The sequence below is a fragment of the Marmota monax genome, unplaced genomic scaffold (genome assembly GCF_021218885.2).
Source record: "Marmota monax isolate L192 unplaced genomic scaffold, Marmota_monax_Labrador192_F-V1.1 WCK01_AAM20220418_F8-fsc00145, whole genome shotgun sequence".
Classification (NCBI taxonomy): Eukaryota; Metazoa; Chordata; class Mammalia; order Rodentia; family Sciuridae; genus Marmota; species Marmota monax.
In genome coordinates this window covers 6,093,319-6,100,863 of record NW_026695201.1, presented here as the reverse complement: position 1 = coordinate 6,100,863, position 7,545 = coordinate 6,093,319, and positions in this window count along the sequence as shown.

The following is a 7,545-nucleotide window of genomic DNA, read 5'->3' as shown; positions in this document are numbered from 1 at the left end:
GCAATGCTGCACGGACTTCTCTGTGGCTCTGAGGGAGAATATCTGGTTGACCTTCTCTACTGCAGGGTAGAATTTAGAATTAATCAGGAGATAGGGAAGCAAGGGCCTGGCTAGAATAATTGGAAGATTCTTTCTCTGTCATTGGGAAATGCAGGCCACAAAAATAAATAGTGGAGAAGAAAGTAGATTTAAGGATAAAGGGCACAAAGAAAGGGTGAACCCAGGAGCTGCAGGTGTGACTACCTCTGAGCTCTGAGCTTCAAGGCCTGGGAAGTTGCATGTGGGCCTCAGGAGAGACTGGATCTTTTGAACCAGCTGTTTCCCCTCCCCAATCTGCTCTCTGAGAGCAGTATAGTCATCAATGTGACAGTATAGTATAGTCATCAATGGCCTATAATGTGACAGCCATGCTTGTTGGTGAAGGAGCCATCCAAAGTATCACTCTCTAGGGTCAGAGAGTTCTTCATTCCTGGAGCATCATCCGAATCTAGCACTGAAAAAAAAAACTCACAATAATAAAGGATCTGATAATATATTCATGATAATATCCTCAGTTTCCACCAGTGCAAAAAAGTGAAACAGCCTATGATCAAGAAAGGCAGCCTTCAAAAATGCAGGGTGGGTCAAGTCCATAGAGACTTTGGTTTCTTTATTTTTATAATCTTTCTTACATCATTACATAATGATAAACTTTCCAGAAGAAAAATGTTGTTTTCATTGACAAGTGGGCTATTCAGGACAAATAGCATAAACATGAAAGTTTTCTGGATAGAATAGGCACAGACAATTGAATAAGAACGTGTACAGGGCAATGACCCAAACAGAGCAATAGGACAACCTTGGCAAGAAGAATGAGAAGAAAGGCAGCCACAGAAGATTCAAGGAACAGCACTGAAGGCTTTGTTGCACACAGAAAATTTTCTAAATTCACATGACACACTTACAGAGGACCAACTGTTATTTGCATTAATAATTTTCCTTCATTGTGTCCAAGCCCTTTAGTTGTCATATTTATACCATTTGTCCTGATGACAATGACAGTATCTGAGCCAGGAGAAGAGACAGAAGAGCTGTGGAGGACCAGAGTTAGAAAATCTATGCCAACACCCCAAACTACAGAGGAAATAACTGAATCTAGGGAGTAAAAACAACCAGGATTTAGGTCACCACAAACACCCTGCACCCCAAATCATGCACACTCTAGCCTTCAGCACACAAAATCTTAGATCCAAGGTACCAGGACTTCTCTCTCATATCATTAGCATACATATGCCACATGGAAAATCAAAAGTCAACAGATTGATATGTTTCTATTATTTAGAACAAAAAATGTTTGATGGATGGGTATTCCAAATGAATGTAACATCCAGTAAAAACTTGTTAGGGACAATTTTATAAACCAACTTTGAGTATAATTTCCTGTGTGCTTTCTAGTACAATGCCTTGCAGCGAAACTTAAATTTGCACAAAATCACATACATATAAAAAATACACACACATATGCATATATGTGAAATATGTATATGTTAAAATATTTATCAAGGGCTGGGGTGCAGTTCAGTGGTAGAGTGTTTGCTTGGCACACAGAAGGACTTGGGTTCAAATACCCTGTATTACAAAGTTGATCAAAATGTAAACTATCAATAAAAGGAGTTCCTGGTAAGAGGAGAGTGGGTCAGAGCCAGGTTCCAGTTCAGGCCTCTGGGGGCTGGGAACAAGAGGAAGAGCAGGGACTGAGCCATGCTGCTGCATCTCAGCTGGCACATGGGAAAACAGTGACAGGGAAGCCCTGTTAGAAGGAAGTGAAGAGGAGACTCAATACCGCACCCACCATGGCAGCTCCAAAAGGGAAAGGCAGCAACCTAATGTATGCTGAGCAGTTCCTGCCAGCTGGGTACTGTGCTTAGCACTTCACAGATGGTTCTTACTTAAAGGCCACAATAAAAATTGAAAGAAATTGTCCATTTTTATTTGAAAATTGAGGTCATTATCTGAAAAATGAGTATTCAGTGCAACCAGGGATTAATGTGACCCAAGAATATCTGGCATGAGAATGTCAAGGCTCAGACTTAGAGAAACCTGAGCAGAAGTGATTGAGGATATGGCCATGCAGGTGATGGGAGAAGGTGAATTAATTGGTGCCCCAAAAAGGCAAAACAGAAGACACAGAGTGGAATGATATGTCAAGAGGCTGGGGAGTGGGGCCTCTGTTAACATTTAAATTAAAACTAGGGAGGCAAGATAGAGGCTGGATATTGAAGACAGCCAGAGAAATCTGGTGAACATGCTTATCTGAACAGGCAGGCAAGAGATTGGGGCACAAGTGGATGTCTACCACGTGGAATAAATGTGCCTGCCACCCAGCACTTTCCCACAGCCCTGGTTTCCTTAGGGACATGAGCATTTTGCCACATACTGAGTTCCCCCTAGGTGAAGGAAAGGAAGCCACTCTAGAGAGTGTGGAATTTCTGTGATACTGAGACAGAGCCTAATGAGGTGGAAGGAAGACCAACTAAAAAGCCAAGTACCTGATTAGGTGTCTAAGCCCTGTAAACCCAGCTTGTCTATTAATGTCTCAGTGTCCCCCTTTGTCAGTTGGATCATGTAAAATATAAAAATATAGTAAAACCTGTCCTACTATAAATGACATTGGAAAACACAGGCTCCAGGCCAGTATGTGTCTCCCACCTATAGCCAAACTTCCATAGAATTTTTGTTTTTGCCTTTTAGGTTTAATAATGTTTTTCTTACATATATTTATTTTTTAAAATTAGAAGTGTCTAGTTATACATAGTAGTGGGTTCATCTGGACAAAATCATACACACATGCAACTTGACTTCCATCCATGATTTGCCCCTTTCCTTCTCTCTTTTTCTTCCCATCCTGCCTAATGTCTCCCAAATCTCCTTCATCTACTCTACTAGACTTCCTTTTGATCATCTATTAATTTATATCAATTTATATTTGATTGCTTCTTTCTACCTATGCATAAAGGTGGAGTTCCCTGTGGTATATTTATATGTGCACATAACAACTTTTTAAGAATTCATTCTAGGGCTGGGGTTCTCTGGACACATCATTCCACTCTGTGTCTTCTGTTTTGCCTTTTGAGGCACCAATTAATTCACCCTCTCCAGTCACCTGCATGACCTCAATCACCTGCATGATCTCAATCACTTCTGCTCAGGTTTCTCTAAGTCTGAGCCGGTGGAGATCACTTGCCTCACACATCTGAGTCCCTGTGCTAAATCCTCAGCACCAGGTAAAAATAAATAAAAATAAAGATATTTCTGGAGTTGTACTAGGCTGCAGTCCCACTAACAATGTACAAGTGTTCCTTTTCCTCACAACCTTCCCCACATATTGTTTATGTGTATTCCTGAACATTGCAATTCTGGAGTGAGATGAAATTTTAGTGTTTTCATTTGCTTTTCCCTGATTGCTAGAGAGGTTGAACCTTTTCTCATCTATTTGGCTATTTGTGTTTTTTGTTGTTGTTGTTTATAAAGAAGTTTCTATTTAGTTTTTTCTATTAACTATTTAGTGATTGGGTTATTTGAGATATTTTTATATTTTATATTTATATATTTTATATTATGAGTTATTTATATATTCTGGGTATTAAATTCCTTATCAGATGAGTTCTGGCCAAATTTTTTTTCCCATTCTGTAGGCTCTCTCTTCACACTCTTCCTTATTTCCTTTGCTGGGAAGAAGTTTTGTAGTTTGATGGCATCCCACTTATTTATTCATAGTTTCAGTTTATGTACTTTTGAGTGTCCTGTTAAGGAAGCTGGTGCCAGCCATTTTATGATGGAGTGTTGGCCTTATGTTCTTTTCTAGCAGTTGTAAGATTTCTGCTTTAATTCCTAAGTGTTTGATCCATTTTCATTTGAGTTTTGTGCAGGGTGCAAAATAGGGTTTTAGTGTGATTTTTCTACATATACTTATCCAGTAGTCCCAGCACCATTTATTAAAAAGGCTCTTTCCTCTAGTGTATATTTTTTGCACCTTTGTTAAGTATCAGAGGGCTCTAAGTATGTGGATTTGTCTCTGTCTTCTCTTCTGTCCTATTGGACTTTGGGCATCTTTTGGTGCCAATATCATGCTGTTTTTGTTACTACAACTCTGCAGCATGACTTATAGTCTGGAGTTTTATATTTAACAATGGTACCAATAATAAAAAACCAACTGAAATAGAAAACTAGTTCAAGAATTAGATAGTAGGAGTCAAATATGTGGGCTAATATATGAACTTCCCAACTTGAAGTAGTGGGAATCAAATAAATAAATTAAATAAATAAATAAATAAATCACACACACAAATATATATATATATATATATATATATATATATATATATATATATATAGTATTTTTCTTTTGGTAGAGCTATTTTTGTTTAATACCTTTACTTAAATTCTCTTTTATGTGGTGCTGAGGATCCAACCCAGTGCCTCACACATGCTAGGAAAGTGCTCCACCAGTGAGCTACAACCTCAGATCTAGGAATACAATATTTTTTGCAACTTCTTTTAAAAAATATTATTATTTTGACATTATAGTATCTTTTGAAATATTATACATACATAGAATAATCTAACTTTTTGAAAATAGGTTCCCCCTATTATTGTAGTTTTACATGATGAGAAGCTACATTGGTCATGTATTTATAGATGAAGATAGGAAAGATGTGTCCTATTCATTCTCCTGTATTTCCTATTACCATGCTCCCTCCCTTCTCTTCATTCCCCTTTGTCTAGTCCACTGAACCTCTAATCTTTCACTCCCTTGTTGTGAGTTAGCATCCACATTCTGCCTTTGGATTTGGGGACTGGCTTATTTCACAAAGCATGATAGTCTCCACTGCCATCCATTTACTGGCAAATAATATAATTTCAGTCTTCTTTATGGCTGAGTAGTATTCCATTGTGTATGTATACCAAATTCTTTATCTATTCATCTGATGTATGGCACTTAGGTTGGCTCCATAGCTTGACTATTGTAAATTGAGCAGCTATTAAATATTGAAGTGGCTGTGTCACTGTAGTATGCTGATTATAAGTCATTTGGGAATAAAGTGAGGAGTGTGATGATGGGGTCCAATAGTGGTTCTATTCCAAGTTTTATGGGGAATCTCCCCACTGCTTTCTGGAGTGGTTTCACCAATTTGCAGTTCCTCCAGCAATGTATTAAGTGAATCTCTTTCCCCACATCCTTGCCATCATTCATTGTTGCTTTGATTTTTAATGTCTACCATTCTGAGTGGGGTGAGTGGTTTTCCAGCACCATTTGTTGAAGAGGCTATCCTCTGCACACTACAGTGACACAGTCACAACAATGTTTTTAGCAGAACAATTCACAATAGCTAAGCTGTGGAGTCAAATATATATATATATATATATATATATATATATATATATATATACATACATATATATACACATATATATATAAATATATATATATATATATACACATATATATGTATATATATATACATATATATACACACACACACACACTCAGCCATAAAGAATGATTTTACGACATTTGCCAGTAAATGGATAGATCTGGAGACTACCATGCTAAGTGAAATACGTCAATCCCCCAAAACACAAAGATCAAACCTTTTCCCTGACATTTCGAAGCTAACCTACACTAAGGAGGGAAGAGGGGAAGAATACAAATTCCAGGCATTAGACAAAGAGAAATGAAAGAAAAAGAGGAACTGGTAAGGAAAGGAAATGAATGGTAAGAAAAGGAATGAATGTGACATAATTTTGCTATGTACATATAGGAACACAACACAGAAAATGTCACCATTGAGTACATCCACAAACCTGGGGTCCTAATTAGAATAAGATATATTCCAAGCTTGTATATGATATCAAAATGGGCTCTACTCTCATGTATAACTAAAAAGAACTAATAAAATAAACATAATAAAAAATGACACTTTCATTTGCATGTCTAAGATAACAATCCAGGCTTGAGTTAGACTTGTTCCCCATGAAAACCCCCAGAAAAAAAAAAATCCATGTGCTAGTAACTTAGGAAGGCCATATTCCCAGCAGGAAGAGGTAATGCTGTCAAGGAAGTCAGGTACAGAAGGCAAAAAATTCTAGAAAGTATGGAATTTAAGGGAAGGTAGCATGTGTCTGAAAGATGCTCTTCATAGGGTTGAGACCCTAATCTGACTGGGGTTCCCTGTGGCAGTTATCAGGAATATCAGGAGAGCAGGTGTGAGAACAGAGCAGAGTTCAGAATGAAAACAGGAAATGTAGATGGAAGGGCAGGTCAGGGCTACAAGGCTGTGGAAAATACAGATAATACTAAACAGAGGCTCAGTCTACTGTTGGAGACAAGCACAGGTGAAGAGAAATCACTGCAGAAGTAGGAGCTACAATCTTCTACAGAGTTAAAAGGAGTCAAGTGCATCCCAGAGCCAACATACCTGAAGCCTGAAGGCCAGGGAATCTGCATGCTAGTTTCCTCTTGCTCATCAGAATTTTTCTTGTAATTATCTTCTGTTTGCAGACACCTGTGGCATCATTGAGGACATGCTCTGTAAGTATGTACAAGTAAGATAGCAATTGTAAAATCCAATAACTCCTAGATATATTTGACAAATACTAGGAAATCACAGTGGAGGTAGGTTGTGCTTTAGGGAAGGAAGAGATAATAAAAATCAAGCGAAATCAAAGGAGAAACAAACACATTATTAAGAAAAGGAAAACTTATCCTAAGGAATTAAAAAATATGAATAATAATGATATACTGCATGTATACCAATTATATATGATAAAGCACATATATAAACAATATGTAATACACACAAGAGGGGTCTCTATATTTATCTGATGGACAACTGCTCCTTGGGGCTCTTGACTCCACCTGTGCATGGGAAACTTGCATCTATGATATGTATGGGCTCATATGTCCACTCAAAGGCCCTTGAGCCTTCTCTGAGGAAGCTGAAAGGAGAAGAGGGTTCAGTAACAATCCCAGTTCTGCCTTTGCTAACCACTCCTGAAAAACCCATTTCTTATGTCCCTGCCGATTGACCCAACCTAGTGACCCAGGCACAGTGACAGAAATCATGTGTCTGATGGACATGTCATCTTTTGTACATGTGCCTAGGTATTCTTGGATGGGTGGTGCCCATACAAAAGACCCTAAAGTAAAGTCATCCAATTGATAAAGAGGACTTTGAAGTAAGAAGGATTTCATATTTATTACCACAATATGATTAATCTTAGTTACGTTTTCTGGAGAGAATATTCTACAAAGACACCATGTCATGAGACAAAAAAAGGGGATTTGTTTATCTTGATCCACAGGCAGAAAAGATCATGGATAGAAATTGTGGACATCATTTTTTTTTTAGGTGGGGGTAGGGGGATTGAACTCAGAGTCACTCAACCACTGAGCCACATCCCCAGCCCTATTTTGTGTTTCATTTACAAATTGGGTTTCACTGAGTTTCTCAGCACCCTGCTGTTGCTGAGACTGGCTTTGAATTCATGATTTTCCTGTCTCAG